A 14269-nucleotide genomic window follows, 5' to 3' on the forward strand; every position below is an offset into this window, starting at 1 on the left:
AGAAGGAAGACAATGTCTGGCAAAGCACAAGATACGACTCTTGATACAGGTGGGGTGCTTATTTTTAGGGGAAGGGTTTGTGTTCCCCGAGTGTATGACTTAATTTAGAGGGTGTTGATAGAGTCTCATGGTTCGCGGTACTCTATCCATCAGGGTGTGACCAAGATGTATCGAGATTTGAATCGACTTTATTGGTAGCCTAGCATGAAGAGAGACATAGCCGAGTTTGTCATTAAGTGTCAAAACTATCAGCAAGTGAAGTATGAGCACCAAAATCCTGCAGGTTTACTTCAGAGGATGCCTATTCCTGATTGGAAGTGAGAACGGATAGTTATGGATTTTATGGTGGGTCTTCCCTAAAACCTTGGGAAATTTTAACTCCCATTTCGGTTGTTGTTTACAAACTAACGAAGTCAGCCCACTTTATTTCGATTAGAGTGGATTATAATGATTAATAGTTTGCAAAGATTTATGTGAACAACAACAATAACCCAGTGAAATCCCACAACATGGGGTCTGGGGAGGGTAAAGTGTACGCAGACCTTACTCCTACCAAGGTAGGACAGCTATTTTCGAGAGACCCTCGACTCAATAGAAGCATAAAAAGAGGTTAGATACTGCTCAGAAGTACAAGAAGTTCAAAGCGTTATGTGAAGGAGATTGTAATGATGCACAGGGTAACCTTTTCTATCATCTCAGATCGTGGTACACGATTCACATCAAAGTGTTGGGGGAAATTGGATGAGTAGTTGGGTACTCAACTAACCTTCATTTTCATCTACAGACTGATAGGCAGTCAGAAAGAATAATTCAACTGTTGGAAGAAATATTGAGGGCAAGTGTACTTGACTTTGGAGGTCATTGGGATAAATTCCTAACTTTGTATGAGTTCTCCTATAATAATAATTATCACTCCCATATTGATATGGCACTATTCGAGGCACATTATGGGAGGGGATGTAGATCGCTCATAGGGTGGTTTGAGGCTAGAGATGTGAAATCTTTGAAGGTTGATTTGGTAAGTGATGCCCAGAAAAGGTAAGCAGTATCCAAGCTAAGCTTCTAGAAGCTCAAAGTTGATAGAAAGAGTATGTAGATCGCAAGGTAAATGATATGACATTTTAGGCAGGTGAGCAGGTTCTTCTGAAGGTGTCACCCATAAAGGGTGTGGTGAGACTCGGCAAGAAGGGCAAGCTTATTCCTCGCTATATTGGCTAATTCGATATTCTTGATTGTGCAAAGCCAGTGGCTTATAGATTGGCTCTACCACCTAGCCTTTCTAGAGTCCATCCAGTATTTCATGTGTCCATGCTTAAAAAGTATGATGGGGATGGAGATTATATATGATCAAGTGGGTCTCAGTCTTATTAGACAAAGATCTTTAGTATGAGGAAGAAACAATTGCAATTCTCAATCATGATGTTTGAAACCTGAGGATCAAAGAGATTAAGTCAGTAAATGTTTAAGGGAAGCATCGTTCGATTGGGGAAGCTACTTGGGAAACCGAAAAGGACATGTGTGATAAGTATTCCAGTTGTTTGACGATTCAGGTACTACTATATTCTTGCCTTAGCCCAACTTTACTATTGTGACACTCGAGGACGAGTGATAGTTAAATTGATATCTATTGTAACAGCATGTTATCTTCGTTATGGATAAACCAATAGGGAAGGAATTTAGGCCAGAAAACATTTGAGTAGCACCTTGGAAGTTTTGAGCATAGGCCAGACTTGGATGAAATCTAAGTCGGGTGAGGTCTGGGGTGATCCAATAATGGATGGGAGATTAAATTATGAGTTCAATCATTTAAGTTGATATTCAAGACTATAAGGAGCATGTATGGCTTTACGGAATCTAATTTGGGCGAGTAGAACTCCTGTAATTGATCTTGGCGTGAAAGATTTGTTTTGGAACATCAAATATTTAGGGTGTGTTGCGAAATGGGGGCTTGGGACTCAAATTTTGTGTGTCTATTTTCGTGCAACCCACCATGGCGGGATTATTCCCTCTATGGAGGGCCAATCGCAAATTAAACTGGTAAAAGTCCCAAAAACAGGATTATTTCTGCAATTTTATTTTTGGGAGAGCAAAGGGCGACCTAGGACCATTCTTTTTCTGTTTTCCACCAATCTCTTTGGTAAAGGTAAGTAATCCATTCCTCTAACATATAATTTGATTCTTAGTTATTAGAATCTATAAAAATTAATTTGGGGGAAGGTTTTAGCTTGAAATTAATGGTGGAAAAAACGCTAGTTGGGTATTAGGATCATGAACTTGGCTAAGGGTTAGTACTTATTTTTAATCCGAGTAAATTAGGTAATTGTAATTGATTCTTTGCATTAATTGTTTGTTTTAGAACAAGAATAAGCCAAGAAACTCCAGAAAGGGAAGGCTTAGGTTATTTAAGGGCATTCAGGCTTGATTTCGAGGTAAGTGATGATTCATTTTCCCGTATGTGTTATATATGCCTATTAACTGCCTTAATAATATTTCATGCATGTATGCGATTGGGGAAAGATGGAATGAATCTAGTGAAATGACTAGTTGTGATCAATTGTACGCAATAAACCTGTTACTTGATTGTGCAAGTGTGTGAATTATTCAATGTGATTTTTTATTGTGGTTGTTGTATCTGATATTACGCTGGGACATATTGGATCCGGTACTATGTCGGTACATATTGGATCGAGTGTCACGCCGACACATATTGGATATGGTACCACACCGGTACATATTAAATCAGGTGTCAAGCCGACACATATTGGATCGGATACCATTCTGGCACATAGGGCTAGGCGTTTGATCAATTTGATTAGATTTATAAATTTCAGCTTGATTTTCAGTTTATGAAAATGTTGATCCAAAGCAAACCAAAATAAATTCAGTTCGGTTCGATTTTCACAATTTCAATTCGACTTATTTCGATTCAGTTTTTGATTTGTGAGATTAGTTGAAAAAATTCACATCCTTCAGTCCTTCATATGAAGTTTTCAAAAAATATACTACTGCTAGTAAGTAGTAACATGTTTCAATCACAAAGAAAAAATGACATAATTTAGTCATAACTAAAGTGGTATTAGAAATGACATAAGACATTAGAAACTCGAATCAGCCATGAAAATTGGCATTGTTAACAAGTTTATAACTACAGTTTGCAAATGTCTAAACAAATAGGTCCAACATTAAGCCATTAACACTTTAAAAACAACAACAACACAAAATTCAACAAGCTCCAGCACACACAACCCTCCTACAGGCTACAACCCCAGCAGCAGGCAGAAACCAAAAAATAATAAAATATTTATGCATTTGATACTTCTATGTTCTGTTTTATAGATAAGAAAACATTAAACAACAAAACATTTTTTCCCTTCTGTAGCTTGTGCTTCCAGTAGGCAATAATCAACATCAACATTCAACAGCCAAGAAATAAGAATTGCACTTCTATAGCTTTTAGTTCCAGCAGCAGGCAACATTGCAATTTGCAGCAACTTAGAAAATAAAAAACAGTGATGCACTTCTATAGCTCAACCTCAAATCTGCAAATTGCAATAATATCTAAATTTGAGAAAATGAAACTCTTTAGACAAATAATAGACATTTCATAATAAAATAAAAATATACAAAACTGCCAAACAAGCTATGTGCTTATGTATAGAAATTTTTTACTTACCACACGTCACTAGTTGATAGTTGCAAATACATATCAATAATACTAGATTCGTTTCCACTACAAGCCGTATCTAAAAAAATTCGAAAGAACTTGCTCGTTGTTATGAAACATAAGAAAATTATTTTCGATATAATGATTTGAAAATACAAAATTCTGACCAAGTTCAAGTTGCTCAAGATATTCCAAATCTTCCTCAATATTGATTGAAATAGGCTCACTTCTAAGCGAATCTTGAAGACAAATAAGAAATTGCACAATTTTAGGAGTCAATGAACTCCTAAAGGGATCAAGAATATGACCTCATGTGCTGAATGCGTATTCTGATGCGACACTTGAAATGGAAATGACTAACACATCACGAGCCATCTTCGCAAGAACGGGAAATCTCGGCTCATTAACTTTCCACCATATTACTATATCAAAGTTATCAGTATCTGGATCAATATCTTCGGCAAGATATCTATCCAATTCTGATTTACTACCTGAACCTGCACGAACTTCTTTATGCTTCTCAAATTGCTGTTTCATTCTCATTGTTCCTCTTTTTTGAAAGTTGCCATAACCACTCACACTAGTGTACTTGATGGGTTGCCAGATGAAGTAGGTGAAGATGAAAATAAGGAGTCTTTTGATTTTTTCTTAACATAATAACAAAACAGAGCTTTCATGTATGTTCTCACTTCTAAACTTAGCTTGTCCACAATTTCTTTTCCAAACATATCCACAATTACAAAAGGAACACAATAAAGCTTGTTACGGAGATCCAACATAGATAAAATAAAGATCATCTTGTTCATTTTATCTAGTTCACCCCAATACTTCTTGAACTTTTCCCTCATATTCTTTTGTCATTTCTTTCAAATTACCATCTTCATTTTCCATCGTCTCTTTCAAAATAAGATCAAGTTCAGCAATTTCCACAAAATGCACAACGTTAGTGGCATACTCTGAACTAGTGACCTTCAAAGTAAGTAGATAAAAAGTTTCAAGAAACTTTACCATTAACCTCACATTTTTCCAATCAACACTAGTAAGGATACCTGCACTAGTTCTATCTTCACAACGAAAGGTACAAAGATAATCCAATAAACCAATATCATAAAAACTATATCTTTCAAATGCAAGCTTAAAATATTGTGCTGCATCAAGCATCAAGTATGTAGAGTTCCACCGAGTAGGAACATCTAAACATAATGACTTCTTACAAGTTATCAATTGAGATTCACATCATTCTTTGAACTTTCTATTTCTTGTGGGGGATTGTTTAATGTATTTCATGGCTTGTTTCACTCGCTTGATATACATACCAATTTCCTTCAATCCATCTTGCACAATAAGATTAAGATTAAGGATATGTGTCATACACCTCACATGAAGGTGTTCACCCTCCATTATGTTAGTTCTCCAATTACTCAATTGTTTAGACATTTCTTTCACTGTAACATCATTAGAACTAGCATTATCAACTGTAATAATAAACACATTATCCAAACCCCATTCAAGCAAATAGTTAGTAATGGAATCCGCCATATCCTCGCCCTTATGACTAGAAATAGGACAAAAAATTAGTACTCTTTTATGCAAAGTCCAATTTCTATCTATAAAGTGGGATGTCAGACACATGCAGGTGATTCTTTCTATAGAGGTCCAAGTCGTAAGACAAACTTTTGGAGGTGCTTCTTTGAAAACCTTCTTCAAAATTTGTCTTTGTTCAGTATAGAGTTCATAACAATCTCTTGTTAAGGCTCTACGAGAAGGAATATGAAACTATGGCACTGTGACTCTTATGAAGTTTTTAAAATCGTCTTTCTCAATAAAACTAAATGGTAGATCATCAACAATTACCATTTGGGTTAAAGCTCTCCTACTTTATGCTTGGTCAAATGTCCAAGTACTAATCACCCCTTCCTTTTCCACCATTGAAGATGGTAGAAATTTTAATAGTTTTTGACCATCATTTGCGGTACGGGGAAGTTTAGGACAAAGTTTCAAATGGTTATTCATTGTCGTAGTACCATTACATTTTGTAGAAGTTGCATAAGTTTTCGCATTATATTTGCATTTTTCTATGTTAGTTCCACTTTCGTCAATGAACTTGTCAAAATGCTTCCAACAAACAGCCCTAGATTTCATTAATTTTCTTTTCTTTGAAGCATCAATGTCAACTTCAACTTCATTGGGAGACAAAGTGGTAGGTATGCTTTCATTTGAAGCCCCACCTTCACTTATTCTACTTCCAATTTCTGGAAACTGGAAAGTGAAACAAATAAGACAAAAAAATCTACAGACTATATATAATCTCAAAACAAGAAGAATTGTTGACGCAATGCACATGGCAACATATCCAGTAAGATGAAAATGTTAAAACATCAAGATTTCTAATTTTTATCTTAGACAGAAACGACTAACTTGTTTTCAAATCTATAGACTACATAATCTCCAAAATCTCATCAAAAAGCAAGAAAAAAATAAACTTGGATTGTTTAGTGTTTACTGTTGAACTTGGAATGATGATGGTCTGACCGTTTGAGTGTCTGAGTAATTGAGTGATTGTGTGAGAGACGACTGTTGAAGACTCGAGTGTTGAATGTTAGACAATGGCCAGCGAGGTCTCTGACTCTCAGTCTTAGTTCTGCTTCTGAGTTTTGACCTCTGATATGAGAGACTAGAGACGAGTGTCGAGTGTCGAGAGGTGAGCTGCGGCCTGAGAATGTGAACACTGAACCGTCTAGTGTCGATGCTACATCGTGAATTTGAGACATCGACGATTAATGAGAGCCAATGACTACGTGAGGTGAGATGATAAAAGTCAGTGTTGATTGTCGAGTACTAGAGACGGAGAAGTTAGGGATTTCACTTTTTTTTTTTTTATCACCCATTTTGGAGGATTTATAGTGTTTTCACATTTTCCCTTCAGTGTGACTCAACCTATCAATCGTGGGTGGAGGTGCTTAACCAACTGAGCAATCCTCACTTATCGGAATTTCACTTTCAAATTTGGGAATTGGGTGTATATTTGGGTAATTGGGTCACTGATGTAAATTGGGCCACATTTTTGAATGGGTTGTGGGTTGTGGCTTCAGGAAATCAGGCGTCTACTGGAGAGTTTATAAATAATTTTGGTTTTTCAGTTAATCGATTTAAAATAGATATAAATCAAAAATCAAAAATCAAATTGAATAACTAAACTTTTAGAATTTAAAATCGAAACAAATTGAACAAATTGAAAAACTTAAACCGAAATTAATTTTTTTTGATTCGGTTCAATTTTTTCGATTTGAACTAGATTATGCCCAACCCTACTGGTAGATATTGGATCGGGTACAACGCTGGTACATATTGGATCGGGTGTCATGCTGATTCACCAACTATTTGAACGAGTGTCACACCGGCACACTAATAGTTTGGGGTAGGTTCCATGTTAATTGTTGTAAACGATAAGTTCTTCTATTTTAGGGTGTGATTCCCACATTGCGTATTTTCTAAAGATAGTGGTGCCCCCAATCTTCAAATCATGAATTTGCCTCTGCCTATATATTTGAAGAATTTAAAAACTTTTGACTCAATAGAATTGATAGATTTGAGACTTTAACCTGTAGACTAGGAGAATTTGAAAATTTCAATTTGCAAACTCATTTGAATTTGAAGATCTTAACTTCTCGATGTAGTTGATCTAAGGCTTCAACTAGACAACTTGCCAAAATATTATAGTAATTCCATCGTAGAAATCTATTTGTGACAGAGATTTATCCCCCATTGAACCACTAATGTTGGTGAAGGTATAAATTTCAATGAAAGAATTTCAGTAGATCTGATCTTCATATGTTTGGTCAGGCACATTATATTCTATTGTACTTCACTCGAGAAATTGAGTTATGTATATTTTTTTAATATATGAGACTGAAACTCAATCTACCTACGTACGTTTGTGAAGAGGATCAAGTCATTCCATAGTTTATAAAAAAATATTCTTTTTAAAATGTCCTAACTTTTGCTAAAAACCTCTCTTTCGATGTTTCAATCTAGCAGACATTCCGTGTCCTAACTTTTGCCTAGACATCCACTTGCAAAATTTTCAACATAGCAAATATTTTTCAAATCACGTAGAGTTTATTCTCTTGCGGGCAAAAGTAACATGCAGTTTATGCTCGTGTGCTAAGAAGCGTTGCAACTTGAAGCTTTAGCTCAAATTTAAAGATCTTTGCAACTTAAAAATTTAGATCAAAATATTTTTTCAACTTGAACATTTAGCTCCAAATGTTTTTACAATTTGAAGATTTTGCTGGAATTTAAAGAGCTTCATGATTTGAAGATTTACCTCAAATTAGAAGAGCTTTACAATTTGAAAATTTTGCTTAAATTTGAAGAGCTTTCTAACTTGAAGATTTAATTTAAATTTCAAGAGTTTCATGATGTAAAGATTTAGCTCAAATTTTTTTTAAAAAAAATACAACTTGAAGACTTGAATCAAATTTGAAAAAAATCGTGATTTGAAGATTTATTTCAAATTTGAAAAGCTTTACAATTGGGAGATTTAAATCAAACTTGAGGAGCTTTCCAACTTAGAGACTAAACTCAAATTTGAAGAACTTCTTGACATGCATGCATCCAAGAAAATTATAATTTACAGTTTAGGCTCTTGCAATAAGGAGCATTAATATTTATAGTTTAGATTTGTACGATAAGAAGCATTGTTATTTTCAGTTTAGGCTTGTGCGATGAAGAACACCATAACTTCCGATTATGCTCATGCGATGAGAAGCATTATAACTTGCAGTTTAGTTTATGTAATGAGGATCTTCATGAAATATATGGATTCTTCGAATTCAGCTTCGGATGCAAAATTGCCCCCACTATAGAGTTCTTCTATATCTTCATCTTTGCAAGTTCCACACATATGCAATCATTGATCTCCACTTGTAAATTTGCTTAATTTCATATCATTTGCACGATTCAACAATTCTTCAAATGTATTGGACGTTAATTTAATCCTTGCAAGATGTATAGAAGATTCCAATTCATGTCTCAAATACACATTTTAATGCTAGAAGTTTCATTGAGGAAATCTTTGCACTTGAGGCTCAATCTTCTTCAACGATTGATGAAGTTAATAACCGGCTCACCTTTACGTTGGCGTACATTTATAAGTTCAATCATATCCACAATACGCGTTATTCTATTACAATGATTAAGTAACTCTTGCTCCAACTGCTCTCGATTATCAATAGAATCAGGTTTGAGATATGTATACCAATCATAAGCATTCTATTTATAAAATTGGATGAACTACTTGACGATATAATTATCATAAGTCCCAACATCATTTTAAGTCTCGATGAAGCGAGTTATATGTTGTTTGGGATTTTCCTTGCCGTCAAATTATTGATAATCAGGAGATTGATAATCAATATGCATCTTCAAGTTATGAATTCTTTATCTACACAACTTTTACATATGTGAGAGAAAATTTGGATAAAAATGTAGATTTGTCTTTGATACTCTGTGATTAAGTCCTTCAATCGGTCATAGGAATCAAATTTTAGCGGATACTTGAATCTCTTTAATCATTGTTGTTTTTGTTTTACAGAGAACTCTCCTTTCTATTGAATTTCATGAAGCTTCATAGCTTCTTGACTTGATTCTCTCTCAAATCATTCTCACCATCTCATATGTGACTTGAAAAGCTTATCATCTTGTAATTATACTCGCTTTGTCAATCTTTCAATTATTTTAGTCAAACTTGTAAGTTGTTTTTCTATTATAAAAATTATTGGGGAGGAAGCACCACAACTAAAGTTTGATATGACAATAAATATGAAAATAAATTGGACACGAGAATTTTACGTGGAAACCCCTCTAAAAGATAGAGGAGAAAAACCATGGGGTAGAAGGATCTCACTATTTTGATATGGAGTACACAACTCTCAAATACAAGGAGAAAACAACAATTAACACTTCTCTCTTGTAAAAGGAACAACTACTAAAGAGGACACTCAAGACTACAATATTTATCTTGGTGTATAACTCTCTTTGTATTCTTACTCTCTCTTTCTGAGATTTTTGGATGATCTAAATGAGGGCAGAGTGCCCTCTATTTATAAGAGCCAAAAACGCGTAAAAAGAATGAAAAACGCGTAAGGAAAGTGAGGAAAAAACAGGCAATTGAAAATGAGTAAAGGGAGGCTACTTTTGGCTGCCCCTTTTTAATTACTTTCGGCTGCCCCCTTTTTTTGACTTTTTGCATTCCCCCCTTTTTTGACTTCTTGCATTCTCCCACTTGAAGATTTAATTGAGAATCAATTAAGTCTTCACACTATCCTTTCTACCCAATTACTGCAATGTTACGTTTCTGCTAGGCCAATATGAGATTGATACCATATGAACTTGTTACTGTTGATCGGCTTTGTAAACATATCTGCCAGGTTGTCATTAGTGTGAATTTTCTGAATATCCATACTGCCTTTTTCCACCTTCTCACGAACAAAGTGATACTGAACTCGTATGTGCTTTGTCCTTGAATGAAATGTCGGATTCTTTGCAAAATGCAAAGCGCTCTGACTGTCACAAAACAGAGCAACCTTTTCTTGTTTGTGCCCGAGTTCCTCCAGTAACATCTACATCCATATTACCACTTTACTAGCTTGTGTAGCTGCTACATATTCTGCTTTCGTCGTAGATGTAGCCACGATAGATTGCAGTTTTGAAACCCAGCTTACAGCTCCTCCAGCAAGAGTAAACACATAACCTGTGGTGGACTAGCTTTTATCAAGATCACCTGCATAATCTGAATCAACATAACCTTTAACAATAAAGTCTGATCCTCCATAACACATTGTAACATTTGAGGTACCCTTGATATATCTTAGGATCCTCTTAACAGTATTCCAATGCTCTCTACCAGGATTAGCCATGTATTGACTAACCACTCCCACTACTTGTGCAATGTCCGGTCTTGTACATACCATTACGAACATTAAACTTCCCACTGCTGATGCATATGGTACTCGAGACATCTCCATCCTCTCTGCTTCATTGCTAGGACTCATACTTGAGGATAACTTGAAATTAATAGGAAGTGGGGTAGAAATTAACTTACAGTCTTGCATCTTGAAGAGTCTCAAGATTTTCTTCAAGTAGTTCTTTTGAGAAAGCCAAATCTTCCTATTATTTCTGTCTCGGTGAATTTGCATCCCTAGAATCTTGTTTGCTGGTCCCAAATCCTTCATTTCAAACTCCCTAGCCAACTGTGCCTTTAAATTTATAAGACAATCTTTGTTGGGGCCTGCTACCAACATGTCGTCAACATACAACAACAAAATAACAAAATCGTTATCACCAAATCTCTTGTAATAAACACAAGGATCTGAACTATGTCTGTTGTATCCAAGGCTTATAATGAAGGAATCAAATCTCTTATACCAACATCTCGGCGCCTGTTTAAGACCATATAGAAATTTGTTCAACCTGCAAACCAAGTTCTCCTTTCCCTGTTCTTCAAAACCTTCTGGTTGGAGCATATAAATTTCTTCTTCAAGTTCTCCATGAAGAAATGCAGTTTTGACATCTAACTGCTCGAAGTACAAGTCAAATATAGCACACATCGCCAGGACCACTCAAATTGTTGTGAGTCGAACCACCAGAGAAAATATCTCATTGAAGTTTATACCTTCTTTCTGAGCGAATCCTTTCACCACCAATCTTGCACGATACTTCTCCACTTGATCATTACCATTGCGTTTGATCTTGTAGACCCATTTGTTTCCAATGGCCTTTCTTCCTTGTGGTAATTGAACAAGATCCCATGTTTTATTTTTATGAAGAGCTTCAATTTCTTCTTGCATTGCTGCCACCCACAAAGATGATTCTTGGCCTTTCATAGCCTCGTGAAAAGTTGAAGGCTCTCCATCTTCTGTTAGTAGACAGTATACAATATTACTCTCCATAGAATAATCTGAGTGCCAAGCTGGTTCTCTTCTCTCCCTAGTTGACCATCGAACTTCTAGAGTTTTGATCTCAGCTTGCTCTTGTTCTTCGTGCTCTGGTGCTGCTTCAGAAGAAACTGGAACTTCTTCTATTTCTTCAACTTCAACTGTAGTAGTCTCTGATTTTTCTTTTGAAGTGCTACCTTCTTTTGCTTGTATCTTGTTTTCAACAAATACAATATCCCTGCTGATTATCACCTTGCGAGCTGTGGGATCACACAAGCGATACCCCTTGACTTCATCAGCATAACCTAAGAAAATGCATTTCCTAGATTTTGGATCCAACTTTGATTTTTCTTGGGTGTTGTACATAACATAAGCAAGACTTCCAAATATATGTAAGCGAGAATAATCAGCTGGTTTTCCTATCCACATCTCCATTGGCGTTTTCAGATCAATTGCGGTTGATGGTGACCGATTGATCACATAACAGGCGGTTTTGACTGCTTCTGCCCAGAATGGTTTTTCCAACCCTGTAGTTGCCAACATAGCTTTTGTCCGTTCCAATAAGGTTCTGTTCATCTGCTCTGCTACTCCATTTTATTGTGGAGTATATGCCACCGTGAACTGCCGTTTAATACCTTCTTATTTACAGAAGTTATTAAATTTATCACCAGTGTATTCTCCTCCATTATTTGTCCTCAAACACTTGATCTTTTTCTCAGATTCAAGTTTCACCCGCGCTTTGAATTCTTTGAAAACTGAAAAAATATCTGCCTTCCTTTTGATTGAATACACCCAACTTCTCCTGGAGTAATTGTCAATGAATGACACAAAATATTTCGCTCCTCCTAGAGACTCCACCGGTGCTTGCCAGACATCAGAGTGGACCAGATCTAGTATTTCCTTGCTTTTAGCAGAGGAACTACTAAACTTCAGGCTATTTTGCTTACTGGTAACACAATGCTCACAAAAGGGTAGTGAAAGCTTTTTGAGCCCTGAAAGAAGCTTTTGCTCAGCAAAAATCTTCAAACCTCTTTCCGACATATGGCTAAGTTTACGATGCCATATCATCGTTGATTCTTCAAATGAACTTGCTGATGCGGTTGATGCTTCTCCTTCTTGGTGTGTTTCACCTTTAAGCACATATAGATTTGCAGCAATTTTTTCCGCTTTCATCACTATAAGCGCTCCTTTGGATATTTTCATGACTCCACCATGAGTCTTGTATGAACATCCATTATCATCTAATTGTCCCAAAGACAATAGATTCTTCCTCCAGTCTTTTACATGTCGTACCTCCTGGATGGTGCGTATCGTGCCATCATATATTTTTATTTTGATGGACCCAATACCAATAACATCCAAAGCATGATCGTCTCCCATGAACACAGATCCTCCAGAGATAGGTTTATATTGATGGAACCATTCTCTCCGTGAAGTCATGTGCCATGTTGCTCCTGTGTCCATGATCCGGACATCAGTGAAACATTTTCTGCCTTCATTATTTGATATTGCTTCACTACATAAAATGTCGCCATCATCCGAGGTACATGCAACATTCCCTTGAGCATTTGATAGCTCAGGGTGTTCACTCTTCTTCTTGAACCGACAATCTTTCTTGAAGTGCCCTTTCTTGCCACAGTTGTAGCACTTGATATTCTTCTTACTTCTTGATTGAGATCTGCCATGATTGTGAATCCTACTGGGGCCACGTTCCATTGGTCTTCCTCTCACCATCATCAAAGCTTTAGTTTGCTGCGAACTTGCTTGTCTGTCTTCCTTATTTTTGCGCCTATTTTCTTCTTTCAAGACAGCGGTTGCAATTTCATCGAAAACTAGGCTGTCTGTATTATTCGTCAGGTTGATGATGAGTTGATCATACGAGTCAGGCAGACTTTGAAGTAGAAGCTCCGCATGTTCAGTCCCCTCTATTTTGCAACCAATTGTTGTAAGTTGCGAAAACAGAGTATTCAAAGTATTGATGTGTTCAGTAACTGACATGGACTCTGTCATTCGAAGAGTATACAATCTTCTTTTTAAGAAGATTTTATTATGTAAAGACTTGGCCTCATATAACCCCGTAAGAGTATTCCATATTTCCTTCGCCGTCCGTTTTTCCGCCACACTAGACAACACTTGATCAGCTAGTGCCAAGTGTAGATCAGCAACTGCGTTGCTGTCTATGTCGTTCCACTTGCTGTCATCAACAAAGTCTGTGGGCCTGCCTTCAATTGCAGCTAAGCAATTGTCTTTTCTCAGTATTACTTTTATTTTCATTTTCCACAATGAGAAATTAGTTCCATTGAATTTCTCAACGTCAAACTTTGTTGTACTCGACATTGTTATTTGCTTTACACCCTTCTAGATCGTTTCTGAATATTTTTGCGAACAATTGGGACTAATTGTACCGTCACCAAAATTTACTATTCACGTGAATAGTAATATTTACCGAATTTTAGTATTCACGAAAAGTTACTATTCACAGATAGTACCTTCGCATAAAATAGACAGAATAACCGAGGGCTCTGATACCACTGTTGGGGGGAGGAAGCACCACAACTAAAGTTTGATATGACAATAAATATGAAAATAAATTGGACACGAGAATTTTACGTGGAAACTCCTCTAAAAGATAGAGGAGAAAAATCACGGGGTAGAAGGATCTCACTAT

At 36.2% G+C, this 14269-nt stretch overlaps 1 long non-coding RNA gene across 1 annotated transcript; it reads right to left on the minus strand.

Annotated features, from left to right (window-relative positions):
- Positions 1 to 3095: 3095 nt before the first annotated feature.
- LOC129882382 (uncharacterized) lies at positions 3096 to 6527 on the minus strand. Its single transcript, XR_008765753.1, has 2 exons — positions 6168 to 6527; positions 3096 to 3539 (listed from the first exon to the last, which is right to left on the minus strand). It is a non-coding gene; the product is annotated as an uncharacterized LOC129882382 (long non-coding RNA).
- Positions 6528 to 14269: the final 7742 nt, after the last annotated feature.

The sequence above is a fragment of the Solanum dulcamara genome, chromosome 3, assembly GCF_947179165.1.
Source record: "Solanum dulcamara chromosome 3, daSolDulc1.2, whole genome shotgun sequence".
NCBI classification, from domain to species: domain Eukaryota; kingdom Viridiplantae; phylum Streptophyta; class Magnoliopsida; order Solanales; family Solanaceae; genus Solanum; species Solanum dulcamara.